Genomic DNA, 21,806 nt, shown 5'->3' with positions numbered 1-21,806 from the left:
ATTATTTTAGCTACTTGGTACAGAATTTAAGTTTAGTTTGTCTGCTTCTCATTGGCAAGTGACAGTGAATAAGCACAGTAAAATCTTCTAATGAGATCTTTTTCCATTAACAATAAAATAATCCACTGAAACGTGTTTAAAATGATTTACTGTAGTGAGTACATGTGAACAATTTAGAATTACAAGTAAGCACAACTATCCAAGCAAAGAATAATAGCATGGCTACAGAGGCATTCATGGTTATTTCTTTTCTTTTAAACACATCTCTAAAGGAGGCACTTCATCCAAAATCTGGGGGATTTTTTATCGGCTTATCACTGGTAAACTTAAGATTCATTGAGAAAATGATCAGTTGTGTACCATGTTTAACTGGGACACTAAGGAAACATGTTGGCTTGAAAACATTTGTCTATAAGGCCTTTTAAAAGTTCTAAGTATTCCTGCCAATTTAGAGACCCAAACAGTTAAATGCTGTCTTTTTTCCAAGGAAGGTAAAAGGAGGGAAATGTCTATGATGGCTTACATACACTGAACATAATTAAAAAAAAAAACAACAAAAACCACAGTGTGCTCTGTGATGTCCAGCTCCATTGCAGTAGAGGATGAAGTCTCTCTCCAAATTTCTTTAGCCCTTCTGGAGGGAAAAAATACACGTGTCAATGTTTTGATGAGTCACTTCCCGTCAATAGGCTATATTCCCATCATATTGCCTGTCATTAGCTAGAAGAGTTGGAAAATGCTAACAGTTTCGATATATGACTGTCCAGTTTGTCTGCATGCAGAAATTTTAGGTCTGATTTTTCCATTTAGCTTGAACCTAACTTGCACAACTGTTTAACTTACAAAATGGATGTTTTTGTTCCAGAAAAAGTATTGCTTGTGTAAATGGGTAGCTTATGGAGAGGCTTTGTCAGAAAGCACTTTATTGGAAGACTATAACTAGGTCTATGGATCTAGAGAAAAATTAGTCATCACTGGAACTAGGAACTATTTGATGTGAATATTTGTTTGTGCTTCCTTGCTTGTTTACATTCTCTCCCTAAGCTGTTTTGTTTTGGTCAAAGGTCCAAGAAGTTTCAGTGCTCAAAAGGAAGATTGGAAGTGTGTAGTTCTGAAGTTTTATCACAAGTATCCCATGAAGATCTTTTTTTAAATTTACCCTTTTCTGAAACTAATTTCAGAAACTAACTTTATTAAATTTTTATAAGAACTTGTAATGAAAAAAAAAAAATAAATTCTAGTTATCAGGGTTGCAAAAGGAAGCTTTAAAATATAGGTGAAGAATATCATTAGAATTCAGAACAAGGTAAAATCTAATTTAAGGCGGTTTTGTAATTTGGAGATTTTAAAGCATGCGTTTTGAAATTCTGCATTGTCAAAGTGTCTCTTGTCAAGTTAAACTTATCCTATCAAGAAACAAAACAACAACAAAAAAATACCGGTAAAACTTGCTGGAACTTCGTTCAAGTCTGCTCCTTCTGCTGCTGAAGTTTTTTGTTGAAGTTTTTTTTTTCCTCCCATGGATGAAAATAGAATAATTTTTCAATATCAGAAAGACACAATTCTTGATGCTCCTGGAGTCCTGGCATTGCAGTAGAAAACTCTTTCATCGACAGGGAACTGTAGTTATTGCAGGAAGGGGGTTCTCCCTGTATTCTTGAAATTTAAATGGTGCACAAATAATTTCAGGGCTTTTGTGTGAACGAAGGTTAACTTTAAAAACTTTTCATCGTATAGCCCACTATGTGTACTAAAGCTGTCAAAATTTTAAACCTATGTGGGCTTTGCCTTTTTCTACACATGGAGCAAGTAGCTTTTCAGAGGTGTCTGTCTTTTTCATAATTTCAGATTTAAAAAGCAAAGCTGGCACAAATTACAAACACATGGTAGGACAAAAATAATAAAAATATTGCTAAGACATCACAGGTGTTTCATGGCGTAAAAGTACACTGTAGTAACATCTGTGATAATATTTTTATGTGCATGTTTCAAGATGAATTTAGTTACCTTTTCAGAGAGGAGCAGAACTGTGAGCACAAGAGCTGTCAGTGACATTTGACTTGAAGGTCAAAGGTTCATTGGATGAACCTTTTCACAAGGCCCTATCTGTGTAGATGAAGTAATGGTAGGGGATTGGAAGGAGCTGTGGTCAGCTGTGGACATTAGCCATGTATAGTTTCAGGTGAAATAGGTGTCATTGGGAAATAATTCAGCCTTATTAGCCGTTTTACAAATTTTGACTTCTTGGTGGTGATATAGCCATGTGTTAAAGCATAGAAATAACTTGTGACCTGGGACTTGGTGTGACATCAATAGCAACGATGCAATTATCTCCTTGTTGGTATATAGACTAAGTTAATGGTTTTGTCTAGTGTCTTTCTGACTGACTTGCTTGGTGGGTGTGAGCAAGTCACGTATCAAGAAAATGTGATATCCCTCACTTAAATTTTCAAAGTGACATCCATATAGAGATGGTAGGCAACAAGTATTCTGACAGATGAACTCTGTTCTGTGGCATGAACTCCCTTAGGACTAAGCTCATCTTAAACTCTCCCTACTTCTTGATTCAGTGGCTTTCCTTCCACAACTCTGTTTCTCATAAAAATCCATCAGCAAGGACCTTTTTAAAACAAACCTTATGGTTGTTCTTCTGGGAAGAGAAGAAAAAAGTGACAAAGTACATATGATAGGTGTTCTCTTGATGTGTTGCTGATGGATAGTAAAAGTCTTATGAAAAATGGGATTGTTTTCCAAAGATTCCCCAAACTGGCACCATTCTGTTAGTCTTGATGCCGTTTAATCCTTCCTTTTGCCCCTCACCCCATCCTCAAAATAGCTTCTTGAAAAGTTCAAGCTCCCTTTCTTCCCAGCGCAATATTAAAAGCTTTTTCATCTTTGAGTTATATGTGGCTTAGAATGTCTTTCTACATAGCTGTCAAAATTCAGATACCATGTTTCACCTGCAAGTACCCCAGCAAATCCACTTGAGTAATTAGAATTTAAAAAATGAGGCCAGTACTCACAGGGACAGGACTCTCTTTTTGCTCTGTTTGACACAGCGTGTAGTTTTGTGTTCAGTTCGGGTTGACACTGAGCAGTTAGATATTCTTATTTTCTCCTTCCCTGCTGTTTCACAATGAAATATGTTGGCTAGGAAGCCACAGTGAAAGGGCTGCCAACCTGATGAAGAGACTCGAGCTTTCAAAAATGTCTTCATACTAAAGCAGGGGGAAGCCAAGATGTTTCAGTTTGTTGTGAGAAGTCAGAGACAACAGCCTAGTGGAAAAAGCATCACCTGAGACTGTGGAGATGAGGAAGAGTTAAATCCCAGCTCTGCATTGCTTAGAGTCAGGACTTGGATTGTGTCACCCGATTCATAAACGAATGCTCTTACTACGGGGCCATTTGTTACCTGAGGATGGCATGCAGTGCCTCATTCATCCCTACCTATGCTCCTACTTTGTTTCAGTGCAAAATTCCATTCAGAAGTATCATAAACCTTTTCGTAGACTAAAGTTTCCTTTAAAAGATTTCAGTGAAAAGTTCATTTCAATTAATCTTCACTTTCTGTAAAAGGAACGTCCTAGTGTGAGACCCTCATCCCAAGTAAGCTGCTTTTATCTTCATCTTGAAGGACTAGAATCCAGTGTATGGCTTTTTCTTTTCCCTGGTTAGCTTGATGCACAATTTTTAATATGTCCATTATTTGACTGATCCTGAACTGGCTGCAGAATGATTTGCTCATACACAGATGTCCATGGAGACTGACAAGTCTGATTGCGATCAGATACTGTAATGTGTTACATCAGCAATGGACTGGGGACCACGGAATTTCCCTTCTACACTGAAAAATTAATTAAGCAAGAGGGTGGAGGCAGCCTAATCTTTTAATAATAGTCCTCTTAGGCTGTGTTACAGACAAACTCTATTAAGTAAGAGATGCTTCTGATGAGCATGAGGCCTAATCTGATCATCAACCAAAGTCTGTTCTCTGTGCTGATCCTTGGGAGTCCCATGGCAGAGCAGAAGTTTCACGTCTCCAGGATGTGCTAGGGGCTCCTCCTGACAGTATTATGTTGAAACAGTGACTGCACTTCTGAATAGCACGTTTTCTTGTGATCTCAGTCTTGCCAGTTCTTCCTCTTCTTTTAGTGTGTTTGTCTTGCTTACTGCTTACCTCTGCTTCAAATCACATCCCCAGCTCAACTGGGTTGGGTATAACTTCACTTAAACCAGGTTAAATGTGCTAATAGACATTTCATAAAGATATTGCCTGACGTGATAAGATCAAATACCAATGTCAGAATCTAAAATCAATGAATAATCTCCTTCTCACTTGATCCATAGCTGGATTAGTTTTATCGGCAGTGCCAATAGTTTATTTGGGTTTGATTTGCGCTTCTAAGGAGCAAGATGTAAGGCAGAAATTTACTTATTTTTAGTAAGAAATTAGTAATGAGAATTGACAGAAGTCTCGTTTTTCTTTTCATTCATGCTTTTAAAACTTATATTCTATATGAGTTTTCTTCCCTTAGTTGTGGCACAAGAAAATCACTTCCATATTTGCTGTACGTTCATAAATGCTTGTACCTAAGCATGCTACCATTTGCTGTTTAAAGCATACCTACATGCAAATGTCTGCCTACTACTTAGACTTGGCATCCCGCTGTAAATCCTGGCCCACCTATCACTCTGAGGAGGACTCACGACTCCAAGAGGGCGGTAAGAGCAGACAAAGTGTTCTGGCCTATGCACTGGCAAGAGGAGCGGGAGCAGCAGAGGACACGGGCAAGCAGGCGGCTCAGTCCCAGGGAGAGGCAATGCAGAGTGAGAAGCAGTAGGAGAACTGCCAGCAGCAGACTTGAAAGCAGAATACTGATATGTTTGTACATGCCTTCCCAACTTCTGTCTCCTGTCCTTCTTTCTCAATCCGCCCGTGCTGAAATTACCATGACCCAATTTCAGGGCAGACAGTTACTCTCTCCAAGTGGCTAGTTGTTTCAGAAGAGCTTCGTTGCATGAATATAAAGCAAAAGTTATCAAAACTCTTCCTTCTTTGCAATTCCCCTCCCTGCTGCTTCCTGGCTCCTTTTCTAAATCTTGGCATACAGTTAAGTCCGAAAATTATAACACCTTTTCCCTAGCCGTGTTGTGCTCCCTTTCTTACGCCTCTCACTTCTACTGTTGTGTTGCACTCAGCGCACAAATAAGTAGTTTTCCTGAGAGTTTTTTTCTTTTAAAAGCCTAAATTATCTCTACCAGTTTATCGGATCATGTCTGTAATAGCACTAGCCTTCATGATTCACAGATGTTCAGTTCTAAAAGGGAAATATATTGATAGTATTGTGTTTTGAAAAACACATTGTGTTTTTCAAATATTTATTTATGGCAAGCATTTTAAGATCTTGTGCGCCGTGTGCCTCTATCTACTTATGGATGCAAATCTCTTCCTACTCCCCTAGTTGTTTGTATTTCATTAGCATCTAGAAGTCTCAACAATGGCCCAGGATCCTTTAGTTATATGTACTGGGAACAAAAAGGTGCTCCATGAGGAAATAAACACAAGCATAGTGGAACTCTGAAACCTTTATTCATTTTAACATTTTGTTTTTCCAGATGTGTGTTAAAGATGGTATCAAAGTTAACCATTAGAAGTATGTACTGGAATTTCTCATCTCCTGAGACTTCTAATCTAATTTTTATTAATAAATCTTAATGCTGATGGAATGTATTTGTTTAGATGATGCAGACCGGATTCTTTTTTTCTCTAGACTAGAAAGATTACTGATGCAGCAGCTGCTATGCAGTTGTTTACAGCAAAATGAATGCAAAAAGTTACAATATACTACAGTATATATACTGCAGTACACAGGCTTTTTGCTGAAGTCAGGTTATTCTCATAGTTTAAAAAAAAAACACCCACACACACTTTTATACACACATACCTTTTTATTCATATGTATGTATGTATGTATGTGTAAAAACAGTCTAAAAGAAGATCACTGGAATTCCATTTACAAAGCAGAAAAAGACTTTACATATAAATCAACTTGACCTTATAGGTGGCATCTGAAGTAGTCCAGCACCTTGGTAAATTAGGAACAAGAGTGGAGAAAATGTAAGGAAATCAGACATAACTGCCCTGAAATTAAAAAAAAACCCTCTCTTTGGAGGGCAGGCATTGACCCTTAGGGCAGCCTCAACAATTTTATAACATGCTCAGAAGCAGATATCTCAGTGGCACAGCATCACAAGTAGCTGTGCGCAATATGTTTGCCCTCCAGTAGAATAAATCAATGAGAGAATAAATAGTGTAGTGGGAAGAAACACAGACAGGCACATTTCCTCCTGTGATGGAAGCTCATCCTTTTCATAAAATAAGAGGGGGGTTAGGGTAGGAAAAATAAGTGGAACATCCTACTGCTGAACAAATGCCTTCAATGTTTGTTATAAACAATCCTAAATCAATCACAGAAAAGTCTGTGTTTTGGGATAACAATGCTGGAAGGAACACTTAAGATGGACTGTTTGCCCTCTCCAAATGTATACCTAAGAGGGATTTTTATGAATGATATGGTTTTGTTTGGTTTTTAAGTCTAATGTGAAGGAGCTATATCATCTTATCAAGAGGACTGAGGTTTACCCTTAAAATAAACCACAAACACAAGAAAACCCAAAGCTCTCGTAAAATGCAGAGTTAATGTAAGGACTTTATCTCCTATTTGCTAAATGATAGGCTGAGGAAAACATCAGGTACTCAGTGTTTAATCAAAACTTAGGCACAGGACGTTAAGTTGGCACATCTGTTTTGAAATTAAACTAGACACAGAGTCATCTGTCTTTTTGTTTATCCTTTGTTGATTTCTAGACATCTCCATCTGAATTTCTAATCAGACTCGTGTAGATGATGAATATGTAAAAGTCGGTTGTCTTTTAGCTGTGATAACGGCCTGAAGATGTAACAGCATCCACTACACAGGAACAGTTAATATTTCTTACTAGACTGTCTGGGGAAAAAAACCCACACCATTTCTTGATGTCATTAGTTCAGAGGAAAAGCAGTATACCTAAACCGAAAACCAGGTGAAGAGCACTTGTGCTTAACCTGTGTTTTGCTGGAAAATTTTGCGTATCAGATCTGCTGGAGAGTAGGTCTGCTGGAGCCTGAAAGCATGCCTGTTTCTTCCAGATGGGCCCATCATTGCACACTATCTCTGGCTCACCAAGTCTGTCTCCCTAGCTATAAATATTTAAAGGGCAAAGATATTTTCTCTTACATTTTATTAATAATCACATAGCACTTGTAAATTGTCCTCAAGATACTAGAAAAACATGAATCTTCTCAGTTGTCAGCAGTGGCTGCATTTAAGGTGGGAAAATGCAGACAGAAGGGAAAAAGTGTGCTACCATAGGCTCAATGAATTGAATAGCATTGATTCTTGGTTCCAGTCTGTCCTCAGTTTACTGCAAATAGCCTGAGTGAGTAATAGTGAAGAACCAGTTTTCTAGAAATAGTCACGTAACCAGAAATACCAATGCACAAAATATGGTTGGACTACATACTTGAAGAGTGTAAAAGAGTCTGTGTTACATCTATAGAATGAGATCTTGATCATCTTCCAGTGTGTGTATAGGAAACTTAGATTTCTAATAAAAGCAATTCTCCACGAGGTTCCTTTATGTAGTTGGCATCCCTCGAATCAGTAATGGTAAACCTAAATCAGAAGAAAAGCGAAAATCTAGTATCTGTGTTCAGCTAATTAAAGCTCTTTTCTGCCTTCATTATTTCAAATTATTTCATTTATTTCTTAATGAAATATAGATTAGAAATGGCATTAACATTTGTTTACTGTATCTGTGTGTTTACTAGTTACAGATTCTTATCAGAAAGATTTCCATTACCCTCTCAGCCTACCATCAAATATTCTTAAAGCAAACTTTTTAGATTTAAAAAAGTGTCCTAGTTCCTTCAGAAAACATGGTTTCTTATTTAATATAAGCTTGAGGTGTATATTGTCTGAGTTTTTACGCTGATACTGTAAAGAGAAAGTCTCTGAATACCGTCTTTTTCTTTTCTCCTGTTTATCCTATAAGGTGTAAATTACTATCTAACTAATTAGTTATGTTAATTTTGGCACAGTAGCTGTAGGAGTAGGTATAGTCTGTTTATGGCCATTCACAGTATTGTTTATCATCCTCTGCATTAAAATGGCTAACAAGTAGCAAACTGGAGGAGCTTGAAATTGTTTTTGAGGACTAGCTGAAACAGCATTTCATGGTGACTATTATGTCCTGCAAATGCCTGGCTGAGAAAAGAAAGGATAGTTCCTTCGGGTACACCTTCCTAGGTTTGTGTGCTAAAGTGTCAAGAGCTCACCTGGAAAAATCCCGATGAGTGGATCTTTTTCAGTACTTCCATGCCAGGGATGGTCTTAATTGGCCAAGCACTGCTGCTCTTTCACATCCCAGCTGGGGAATGAATTGAGTGGCGTTCAACCTCAGTAACAGTTTGCTTGTTCAGGGTAATAACAACATCAAACTAATCATAATCTCTGGTGATGAACTTTGGGGTACCTTTCTGCAGCGCGTTGCCTGGTAACTGCAACTTTTGGTTGTTTTTCTTGGCACCTGATTCTGCTGCAGTCAAGTTCATAAGTACCTTTCTATTATTTGGGCATTTGAATGTCCAAGGAGAAATGGGATCTAGGTTGTTCCCTCATCTAGTTTCTTATGCAGGACTAAGAATTCTGAAAAATAGTAACTCAACAAAGCGGCTGAAGTATGTTGACCAGGCTGGGAACATGCTCACGGAGACAATTCCTCGAGGAAGTTGGTAGCTGCAATTTTTACTGTAGCGAAAGATCCTGTCTAATCTAGCAGGAGAAAGTGGGTATAAGTCACCAAGATGGTCTAGATGCTGGGTTTTTTTCTGCCAGTTACTTCTGCTTGACTGTCTTCATATGTTACTTGATATCTGGGTATTTGTTCATTTTTATTAAAAGGCATTGTTTAAATACAGATGTTACTGGGGTTGATGTAGAAATTTATACTTGTCGTGAGCCACGAGGACTCTGGTAAATGTGCTTTGAAATTGCCAGGCAGTGTTCAGTAAACAGGGTAAAGAAGTGATGAAACTAAGGAATGGTTCTCATTTGAGAGAGAAGCCCGGAGTGAGACATTTCTCTCTCCAGAGTACGGGACAGCAAACAGCATAATTGAGTAAAATATTCCTGACCAGCCCTGGTCATTAGCCTGGCACCATATATTTCCTTAGACATCACAGTACAGTATTATTCTTGTCAGATAGTATATTCTACATGAATATCGGAAAGAAAATGATCCTATGGAGAAGTCAGGAACTAGTTTTCAGATCTATTTCAGTCATCTGAAACAGGTAACAATAAAGAAGTGAACAATCTCAGTAACACATGAAGGCTCCCTGGAGCTCATAACCACGTCACAGCACAAATGTTAGCTGGGTGTTCTGTAATTTGTAACTACTCTCTCACCAGACATTTTATTAAACTTTGAGATAGGTATTCATTAAGCAAAGCTTTTGACTGTCTTCAAGTGAATTACATGTGTCTCTGTGGCTATTTGGCTAGTTGTGTGCTCTCAGGTCAAATTATATGACCGTTTTTTTCATCCGTTTAATCTTTAAAGAAATGACACTGGATCAGAGCAGGTAGATAAGAGCAGATCAGCAGTCTTTTCTCTGTCATTTATACAATCAAGTTTGATGAACTAGGAAAGCATTCAGGGTGGGGATGAGGGAGACCATGCTAACCACTGTGAGTTTGACAAAAGGATGAAAACTCTCTGAAAAATGGAATAATCGGTTTCGTAAAATATACTGTTTATCTGTCTTCATATAGAAATATTGCCTTACTAAGGTGTGTAAATAATTAAACAAGCACTTCCTGACTGCTATTAAAAAAACCCAAAAAAACCAAACAGTAACAAGAAAACCCCAACCAAACAAAACCCCACAAACCCATAAAAGATAAAATCAAGTACCTCAAACAGCTGACTCTTTATATTGCCATTGCCATGCCATTGAATAATTCTAACACCTCAGAGAGCAATGCAGCTTCGGTATATCGTGATTATACATCAGTAAGTACATCAGCTTTTCAACAATTTTTTTTCCTCCTGAATTCCTAAAATTTCCTGATGGAAAAAGATGTCCACCACCATCAGTTCAAAATGTGGTCATCTTCATCTATTTAAATCCTCTCCCTTCTCTTTCTCCCACAAAGAATACCCCCAAAAGCCTGTTCTTTTTATTGGAAGCCTTCTTGCCAAAAGGGAAAGTCAAACATTAGAAATAGCATAAATACTTTTTAGAGGGAAAAAAAAAGTGCTTATTGGTCCCTCTTAACTCTGTCCAGATATCTTCAATTTCATGTTGTGAAACAGGTTGAAAAGTTTGTATTAGTATAATGATTTAATGTGCACTGATTTCAGTGTTTCAAGGTCTTAAGCCTTCTATTTTTACCACTTCTATTTGCCTAATGAATGAGTGTTTCTTTCTTAGTTACGATTTTACATACTACATAGCGCTGATAGTCCATCAGCTCTAATATCCTGTCTCTCATACTAACGCTTTGGAGAAAAGTGAAAAGTCTATGGTGCCTTTGAGAGGCTGAGATATACGCTGAGGGAACAGGCATTTGGCTCCTGTTGTCTACAGTCCTCAGCCAGCTTCCTGAAACGTCAATTGTGATTGCTCTGGCCTTAGTAACAGTAGTATTTATTAAAGGTGCTGAGGGCAGTCAGGCACCTTGTAAATCCAGAACAAGTTGGATGAAAGAGACAAAATGCAAACTGACCTGTAGGGGATGAAGGTGTAAGATTTCTTCATGTTTCAAAAGCTCATTCAATAGAAGCTGGGGCTTGGGGAGTTTGCAAACTTGCAGTTAATTTTGTACTTTGTATTATTTCTGAGTTCTCCCAAGTGCGGCAAATCTGTAATACATTTTCCTTAATTTACAAAGAATTGGATACACAACCTTTGTTTTGTGAAGGATTTTCTAATAACTAAGTTTATCCTATACTGTATTGAAATATTCACCAGCACAGATAAGGGGGTTACAGATTGGGGACTGTTAAGAGCATTTACTCTCGCTTTTGGAAAGCACTAACCCTCAAATTCATAAATTGTATCACCCTTACCTAGAGTTTTAGAGGTATTTGAATCTCAGTATTTAACGTAGGGTGACATTCACAGTCACACGATCATTACGTGGATTTTTCTTTTTAGATAGTAGAATATTATAAATAACTTTCACTCTGAAATGATCTGGTAAAGGGCAGTATTGTTGCAGCAAAATCCATGGTTAATAAAAACAATTGCTTACGTTAGCTATTGTTGCCCAGTGAACTTTTTCACACATAAATGACTAAATAAATTTGCTAAAAGCTTCATCTGGTGGCTTTTAGGTTAGGGTACCCTAGTAGAGCATAGTTAAGAAAGAAATACTACCAGTATCTTTTTTTGTGCTCACTTAATAAATACACAGATGGTTTCAACACCAGGGCAGATTACCCAGTATACCTTACAAAGAAAATTAAAGTTATATGAATTTCTTTATTTTAGGTGAGCACTGTTTCAATATGACACTCTTACTTCAGATCAATGACGGGTCAGCGATAATGCTAATACTCTGAAAACTAACACCTGCTTTTAGTATTGATTTTCATTGAATGTGTAGCTGGGTGGCAGGGTAGCAGTATGTTTTTTGAGAGACTTCTAATGCTATACCCATATCAACAGCTACACAAACTCCCAGAGATATTTGACCTCAGATAAAAATTTACAGCGTGTATTTATAGCTAGCACCAGAGTTAAAAGGATTTTAGAATGGATTCGTGTAGTCATGCTAGCCTTCTTCTGAGGTTATCAGTATAGTCGGTGAGCTTGTTTGGTTTTTATTATATGTGAGCAATAGTTATGAGCTCTAGCTAAAGAAAAAGCCGCTCCACTCCTGCTCATAAACCAGGATGGTGAGGCTCAGACCATACAGTAAATCTCACGTCCTCTTCCTCCATGCATTAATAATGGTTTCTTTGTGTCAAGCGGATATGTTGTTCCTTCAGACTCATATAGGAAAACAAGGATCAGAAAATCAAAGCTTCTTGATACAAGACATTTTCTAGTTATTGTCACAGACTGTCTTTTAGACAGTCCCCTCAAATCCAGACCCAGAGCTTTAAATCTGTCTCATCTGAGGGCAGCAAGATTGAAGGTGCATTCTTTTTTTCCCGCAATACCTGCCAGTTAGCCTGGGTCAGCCAACAAACCTGTGCTGGCATCCTGGTGCCTAATTCTTTTACATCATCTAGTCAGCGTAGGCACTTAAACGCTTTTCTTTCATGGTTGCAGAGACCCCAGAAAGGCACAGTGTTTCCCAACAGGCTGCATCTAGAACTATCACAGGGACTTCTATAGCATATGCAAGTTGCTTGAAGTAAGTGGTCTTAATGTAAACTTTCGGCTAGTTAACTCCAGGGATGATGCTGTTTGACCAAAGTGAAAGGAATATCATGCCAGTATGCTTGTCCTGCATTTGCCTGTAAGTGCATGTAATATTCAAGTTGTGGATTTCTTTCCTGATCATTCTGTTTAATTTGATTACTCCCCCCTCCCTCCTCCCAAATTGTTTGATCAAAATCCAGAAAACCCGCATCACATCTATTGGTTATTTATTTCCCTTTAAGCATGTATCACTGCAACCTCCTGTCATGGAGCCTGCGATGCAAGCACATGCATAATGCCAAAAAAATTTTGAGAACACAGGAGGAAAAACAATGCTGATGACAGATGACTGCAGTGAAATGCTGATGCATGAGACATTGATATTACAAGCTCTGGCAAGTGCATTGTGCTTTGCAACTGCGATGTGCTGACCTAAGGGTCATGCAGACAAAAAGCTAAACTGCTCATTTCAATCAAAGTAATGGGAATAGGCGTGCTACAAATAAAAGGATGCTGTCAAGCTGCCTTTCTAGCACAATCTGCATGTCAATAGAACAGGTTTACCTTCTACAGAGTACATGAGTGCAACCTTCAGAACATTATTACTTTCCATTGATATGTATATTTGAGAAATACATCATCATAGAAATTACTCGGACTGGCCAGAAGATGAGAACTGTATTTATACATGTTGAGTTTTCTTTACCTGGCTACGCTTTTTAATGGGATAGAGTAGTTAGCTTTTGATTTTTTTCTCCTTCAAAAAAGTGTGGAGTGTAGCCTAGAATTGAGAATTGCTTCATGGTTAAGATTCCCTCCCTGGAGGTACCGAGATAAAGATTCACAGTTTCGAATTACTCAAATACCTGGATGTGGGAAAACTGGTCCAACTGACTACCTTAACCATTGGCTGTTGATTTGAGCCCCTCTGTTCTTTCTCCTCCTCTCCGTGTCCCTCTGAATTTGTCTGTGGTCTCTGAAATCATGGAACAGTTTTACTGGAGCTGATAGGTCACCACTACAAGTTTGTGAGAAGAGGCTTATTTTTTTCCCTTCTTGTCTGAAAAAAATCCTGGCCAAGTTTAACAATTACATGTACATATGAAACCTGATCTTTATGCAGCACGGTGTTTGCACTAAGATTGTGTTCATTTATATCACTAAAAAGAGACAGAACAGCTTACACAAAAATAGAATAAAATATGTTAAATCAACTGCAGCGTGAATTTGTGGCCGTCATATTAAACAGTGACAGTCCAATATGCCTTGTTTTGTTTAGTGTCTTTCAGTACATGTGGAAAATGTTAGAAGGTAAAGTTGCAAAATCTTAATTCATTGGTTACTAAGCATGCTGCTACACGTTGATCCAGAAATATTTTGTGCAACTGATGTGCTGGTGGGCTTTGTGATGCTATAAGGTATTTGATACAAAATGAAGTGTTTCTACAGAGAGCGTTCAATATCTTTAAGAAAAAGTTTGGTGTTTTTTTAATCAGCAGTTGGAATTAAAATATATTGTTTGCTAATGCCTTAGCGTAATTTTAAGCATTCGTCCAGAGAGAAGCAAAAAGAGAAGTGTTTGGTATAGCTACTTATTTAATGTTTTGTAACCACTTATAAGAAGATAATGCTGTTGCAAAAGAGATTTTCTTTATAAAGGAACACCTATTTGTGGAGTGTGGTAGGTGTATTTGGTTGCTTCAGCCAGTGAATTGAAATACAATTCAGCTGGCACACATCTAGGAATGGCACCTCACTTTTAGCGGTGTAGTGTTCAAATATTTAATAGACACTTTGGAAATGGGGACACGCCATGCATATGTACAATGCTGCCTGTCATGGCTTGCCTTTAATATCTCCTTTTTGGGTCTTCTTAATTAATTGTATGCACATGTCAGTGGAGGATGATAAATACTTTGTTTTCTGTGCTCTGAATGAGGAATCTGTGTGGGGATCTGGTAACAGGAATAATTTAAGAAACTAAATCGCTGCCAAAATTACCAAACTAGATATACGTATATGAGTCCATTATAATAATTCTGAGTGGAGGGGTTTCTGTGCTATCCAGTAGGTAACTCTGTGTTTAAGGTTGTCCTCTTGCTTATGGACATCTCTCTTCCCTTATTATTGACAAATGTAAATTGCAAATAGTTAGCATGTATGGGAATAGTATCATGAAAGAGTATCTACTTCTTCCTCCTCTTCAGTGTTTCTTCTCCTCTCCCTGCATGCCCAAGCTGGCATTTCTAGCTTGGGAGCCACAGTTATTCAATGTATTCTTGCTGAATTGTGTGAGACATTTCTATGCGCAGAGACTTTTGGGGCCACGACTTTCCTAAATAGGGCCGATTGGGCTGAATGTGAATCAGTGCTGCTTCTGATCCAGACTGGGTGGCATGAAAGACTACCGTTATTAATTCAAACTCAGTAGCCCTCGGAATCAGGCACAGTGTTTAATGTATGTTTTACAGCAGTACTTGCGTAAAGCTATTAATTGAAACTATTTGTAGGATCTATGCAGACTAAAACTTGGGACCGATGATGAATGTCCACATTGTACTAGGTCATTATGGTCCTTAGTAATTTTGTTGGTTGGTACTTTTCATTTTATACCTGGAATCAAATAAAAATGATGAATTTCAGAGAAAAGAAAAAAGTATAATTTGCACAATAGGTTATTACACACCACGATTGAAGGTAATGAATTGCAGCAGGCATTAAAGACAAAGGTATACCAGTTAAACTGAATTTAACCTGCTTAAGTAGTGAAATAGATATTTCTGTCAGGCCGCGATCTTCTCAAGTTATCCAAAGATAATATGGAATCCACAGTCTGTACATCTTTAAACTAATAGTGTTCAAGTGGCTTAACCCCACAGCTTTGATTCATAACAAGTATGAGGTTGTCACCAGTGTAGGTAAGTGCGAAATCAAACCACAACCAGAATCAGTCCTGCCCAAACCTGCTAAATAGCCTTTTGTAAATCCGTGCTTATATATAGCCTACCTCCAAAGACTCCTCAGGAAAAATAAGTCCTATTCAGAACACAGAAATGGCCTAAAGTAAATGCATTAAGGTTTAAGCCTGCGTTCTGTAAAATCTCTGATACATATAGATGGAGCAGGAGCAGGACTGGCTTGATATCTCATAACTTGTGAATTATTGTATCATTCAGTGGTACAATGGTACCTGAAATGATTGTTTTGAATCTTTTCAATGTTTTATCACGTTCTTGTCAGCATGTGTTTATAAGGAAAAAACCTAAAGACTTCTAGAAGCAGATAAGGTAATCCAATTCTTTAAAAATTAGTCATAAAATTGATTTTTATTTTGTGCCAAGGGAGGTAAATTGTGCTTCCTGCATTAGGAGTTGGCACTTCTACATCAGAGATTTCCTTTCATAAGTATGCAGGATACTTTCATTGATACTGACCAGCATAATTTCCCCCAGCAAATACATTCATCTGCAATCTGACAAATATTTGAGAATGATCTTGTTGAAAATTTTTGTCTTCCAACTCTCTAAACAGGCTTCAGAAATAACACGATGCAGTTCTTAGCAAGGAGCCTGTTAGCTAGCTTTCGTTTAGATTACAAGTCCTTTACTTTTCAATTTCTTTTATCCATTTAAAATAATACACACACACACCGCTCCCCCCAGCAACCCAGCACTCTGAAGAAAATCATTCTAGGAGCTGTAAAAGTTTGAATTCACAGTACAAAAGGGAATGTTGCTCATGCAGGGATTGTTGAATGCTAATAAGCTTGGCGTGTCAACTTGCTGCAGCTCCTTACAAGCCCTGTAATTCAAAAAGTTCACCTTGAAGTTTGCATATAATTTTGCCATTCATTGTACACGTAACTTTTATTGTTAATACTGGCATTCCTTTACAGGCCAAGAATGAGACAATCACATTTGAGTAGCAGCCTTATCAACACATTAATTTATGTTGGTAATTTTTTTGTCCCTAGGTCACTTTTTTCTTTCAGTTACCATGATATAATCTGATTTTATTTTCTTTTTCCTGTAACTCCCACTATTGTCAACAGGCATTTTTTTTCCAGCTAAATACACTACTTACTGTGCTTTTTGTATTTCAGCCTAGTTTTGGACTAATCTTTTTTCTTTTACCACTCTTATAATGCTACAGATTTATTGTTTCTTTTTTCATCTCTTTCAACCCACGGACTGTATTCCTGCTTCAGCTTTTTCTCTTTCATTAGAGCTTCTATACCCCTTGCTTTTCGAATGCTTTCTTGTCCTAACCTTGCACCACTGTCGCTAACTACCTCTCCTCACCTCCTGAATGTTTCAGATCAATTACTTAGAAGTTTGAGTGGAAGGTTTACGCAATTTGGGGGATTTTCTGCTTAGGCAGTTGCCAGAGAAAAGAATAGAGGGAAAATGCACAGAAGATCCAGCAAAGGGTTAAAATGAAGCAGTAAAACATTTTTGTACCTCTTTCTTTATATTGTTCTACTGGCTGAAGAATTACTTATATTATTTGTGAAAACAAACGATGAAATTTGGCAAAGTAAGAATCTCCTTATGAATTTAAATGGAAGTCTTGTGGGTAATATTTCTAGGGGCCCCAAACAAATAACCTTTGCATTTCTTTCATCCTTTCTCATGCATTTTAATTGTGTGTGTGAAGAGGTATAAAATACAAAATGCTGAGCAAACAAATAAATCAAATGCTTAGACAATGAAATATTAATTTAGTTGATATTTAAAGACACCTTGTGAGGCTAAAATGTGTATATCTTAGTCTTAGACTTCTAAATGAGTGTGCATCTAAGTTAAGTATAATGCCATGCACAAAATAATGTTGCGGGAGTGTAAAAAGACTGGAAAGCCAATACTTGGGGTTTAGCATCTGTGGAAAGGTAAATGAGATTTCTACAATTTTATTTCGTGTTGATATACTTAAACCTTTCCCTCTTCTCCCCCCCCTCGCCCCCGTCTATTAGCCTGTCTTGCTTGTAAATGGTAAAATTTTCACATGACACCTTCAATAACAGTCTTAAATTTTGAAAAATGTGTATAACTCTCTGCAAACATATTCTGAGATATAAGCATATAAAAAGAACTTGAAGCAAAATGAGTTCACCTGACTAACTTCTGTCTGGAAAGCGTTTCATCTCTATTTGCTCCTCTCCAGAAGACAGCTGGGTACAGGGAGGGAAGATAAACACCCCTGTCTTTACTTCTCAGCAAAATATCTCAACCATGACCAAGATGGATTGCCTATAGGCATGAAAGATGTGGTGCAAAACACCTATTCAATCTTTGTCTCTTCTACAATCACCACTTAGTGCAAATTTATAGTATGAAGATTTTCGCAAAGATGACTTTACAGGTGAGAGCTGGGCTGAGACCAATGTGCTTTACTCGGCCCACTGGACAGGCATCTGTCAGAAGGTGACGGTATTTGGTGGTTGTTTTTAATTTGCAGCAGTGTTGAACTGCATAATCTAAGATTTTGTAACTCTACACCCACTGTCATGAAATTTAAGAACCTTGACGTGTAAAAGCCATATCGCGTTACAAATTACTCTCCTACTACATCAATGTGTTTTTCTCACCCAGCATCAACCTAGGTGCTAACAAAATCTCCTCAGCCTCTACTAGCTGCAGCAGTTCCTCAGCTTCAGATAGTTCAGAGCGTACACTTCCCCCTCTCACCAGAATTGGGTTTTATAGTCTGACTGTAGCTGTAGCACACACAGAAGACAGTTACAGTTAAACTGTGGCCATGGAAAAGCTGCATGCATTAGGCAAAATACTTCCAAAAGGCTTAGGGAATCATTAATACCTTTCTGCCTGGCTATGGAGAAGACCACATTTGTGATACGATAAACAGTCCTGGTCTTCTGCAGTCATGGAAGGTGAACCGTAAAACAGAAGAGAAGGAGAGGCGATTTGGGAGGAGTCTTTCTCTTTGAAAGGAGGCTGAAAGTCCTCTATTTATATCACTTTGATGTAGGAGGAAAGGGAAGGAAAGGAATGAGAAGAATAAAAGCAGAGAGCTAAATGAAAGGACTATGTACAAGAAACAGATTTTTCAATGGCTCTGAGTACATTTGGGCTGGAGAGCAGAAGATGATGTAAGCCTCAGGTGTGCCTTTCAGTGGTAACGGGGGATTTTAAAAAACAGAAAATCTATGTAAAATGAAATTTTATACATTTCTGAGCAGGATTGTATGGCATCCTTGTTTACAATAGCAGGAGATCGGATTTACTGACCTGGAAGTCTCTTATCAGTCCTATGTTTTTAAGCTACATACCATTAATATAGTAATCAAAAATAAAAAGCATATTTGGACAAAGCCTGAAAGGTGTATTTAACTACTTCTGTCAAAATCACTGGGAAGATAAAAAACTCGTTTGTTAGTCTGCCCAGAAATTCATATAGTAGAAAAACGTGTTTGATTATAGACTATTACACTACCGTAGATTAATAGTATTGAGCAGCCAGAAGAGCAGCTCACTTTCTAAGGTGAAATTCTTGCATTCTTGTCTGCAAAAGATAGAGAAGACTAATGTGCACGCATTTGATGTAATGGGAACGGCAAACCTGTCAGAAATATTCTCAGCAAGGCGGCACTCCAGGAGCTTAGTAAAAAGGAGGTAAAATAAACAAATCTGTTTTTACAATAGCTGCACATCACTAGAGCTGAAGCTATTGGGAGGAAGCTAGTGGAAGAGAGCATGATGCTATGCAGGTGCCAGACGGGAGAGCTGGAACCTGGGAGAAACAGTAAAGCTACTTAGCTGAGCCTTTCTGCTGTAAGCTCAGAGTTCCTAAAGCGTAATTCATAGGCTAATACTTCTTTTTGAAGAGCTGCTTTCAGTGGCTTTGTGGGATGGACAATGGCTTTTTTGGTCTGTCCTCCACTTCTGATGTTCTGTTTCTAAATACCGTTGGGCCACATTACATTTCTGATGACAAGCATCTGTAATTTAACACAGTCTTGGCTACCTAGATATTTTAAGGAGAGCACCACATAAAAAAAAATAATATTCACATTGCAGGAGCAGCATTGGGGTCATTTGGTAGCCCCTTTCACATTCCATGAAACATAAAAAAGTGAGGTTATCATGTTGTGCTGATAAGCATGATTGTGTTAAGAGAGTGATACATAACCATGTTTTAGGTGAATGATCTGGTGAAGGATAGCAATACAGAAATTAAGAAAGGAAGAAAGGGACTTTTGCTTTAACTGAAGAAAATGACAAGTACTGATTTGTTCTTTAGTTAAATATACCATCTTCTCATTTATTCTTTTTAAATAGGGAGAAGCAACGGAGTGTCACATCAGATGATGAAATTAAGTTTTTTTATTTCCTGCCTAAATCTTCCGTCTGGTAGCAATGTAAGTACATTGTGATAATAAATATATTCTTGCTAAAAGGTCTCTGACATCTCTCTACAGGAACTCTCTGTCACAGAAAATTCAAATTTTGATAATTTAGGTAAGTAAATCTTTTCGGCAGAACAGAAAAGCATAAGTTGTAGTTCTTTCTTACATAAATACTACTTAAGAATTTCTGCAGTTATTTTGAGGCTTTGAATGCTTCAGAATGTCTCTTGGATTGGTTAAGATAAAGTTGGCTGGACCACCAAGTTGTAATCAGCACTGTGAAGTTGAGCTGGAGACTGGTCACTACTGGTGTTCCTCCAGGTATCAGGACCCTGGGGACAGCTTTAATTCACCCAACAAGCCGCACTAGGACCTCCAACCAAGTACCCTCTGCCCCTAGCCCCAGGGCACCATTTCAGCTGAGGAAATGACCCAAGTGGTGCCATGGAGGAGCCCAGGCCTATGTATGTGCTCAACTCCAGATCCTGCTGCCCTCAGTCAGGCACTGAACTTCCCAAATTGACCCTAGACCTGACTCGTTACCTCACCTGGTCTGACATTTACTGAGCTGTGAAAAGACCCTGTTGCTGTCACTGGACCAGTCCTGCTCGGAACCTGTGGGGCTGCACCCTGCCCAGGTTGTGGCCACCCTCCACTACTGGTACATGTTCCCTTGTGGAGCAGCCCTGCTTCTCCTGCTCATGGGTCCAGTACTCTTTAATGTTTCCATTAACAACCTGGGTGATGGCACAGAAGGCACAGCTGGGAAATTTGCAGATGGTAGCAGACTGGGGGCAGTGGTCAATGTGCTGGAGGGCAGGGCTGCCCTTCAGAGGGACCTCAACAGGCTGGAGAAATGGGCCACCAGGCAACCTTCGGGAGTCCAGCGGCCGCAAGTGCGCCATCCTGCATCTGGGTTGGAGCACAGCAATCTGAACACGAGTCAGTGGCGTGTCTTCACAGCAGGGACGGCCGAGCTTGTCCTGGGCTGTTAGCAGGAGTGCAGCCAGCAGGCTGGAGGCAGAGATCCTTCCCCTATTTGGCACTGATGAGATGGCATGTGGAGCACTGTAGCCAGTTTGGGGTTCCTCAGTGCAAGACAGAGGCTGAGGTACTGGACGGAGCCCAGTGGTGGGCCACCGTGCTGGTCAGGGCTGGAGCACACAGTGCAGACAAGGAGAGGCTGCAAGAGCTGGGCTTGATCCGGCTGGAGGAGGGAAGGCTGGAGGGAGGGCGCCCTTATTGCTGCCTGCAGCTGCCTGATGGGAGAGTGTGGAGGAGATAGAGACAGAGATGCTTGAAGCTTGACCGGGTAAGGCCCTGAGCAGGCTCGTTTAATTCTGAAGTTGGATCTGACATCTTCAAAGTTGGCCCTGCTCTGAGCAGGGGATTAGACTAGATAATCTCCAAAGGTCCCTTCCATCATAATTTATGTGAAAATTATTCATTCAGATAAGGAGATACACCCGTATATTTGTAAATGGGTAAACTAAGGCAGCAGTTAAATAGGCTGCCCAAGGCAATAAACCTATTTAGTGGCATCAGATTTGAGCAAATATTTGCTTTACGCCTTTCTTGTTCCTTCTTTGAAATATGTCTTCATGTATTCTCATAGAATCTATGTTCATCTAAACTTATTATGACGATATTTTTTGGCAGACTGCTGATCTTCCCCATCTGCTTTACTTAGCTATTTTATGAGTTATTAAGCAATACTGAGTATACAGCTACTTTCATGCTCTTCGGAGTTTGGGTTTTTTTATTTTAAAAAAACAGTCCTTGCATATTTTCATTTATTACCATGAGCAGGTGACCATGTCAGGAAGGCACAACAGTTTCTTCGCATATGTGAACGTACAAGGTTAACCATTGTCTTTAAGCAGACAAAAGAATGTTGTGTAAGTATGATTCGTTGATTCCAGCTACATCTAATTTTTATAAATTAGTATTGTTGAAATAAAT

The sequence above is a fragment of the Larus michahellis genome, chromosome 1 (assembly GCF_964199755.1).
Source record: "Larus michahellis chromosome 1, bLarMic1.1, whole genome shotgun sequence".
In the NCBI taxonomy this organism is placed as follows: Eukaryota; Metazoa; Chordata; class Aves; order Charadriiformes; family Laridae; genus Larus; species Larus michahellis.
Note: the sequence above shows the minus strand (reverse complement) of the source record.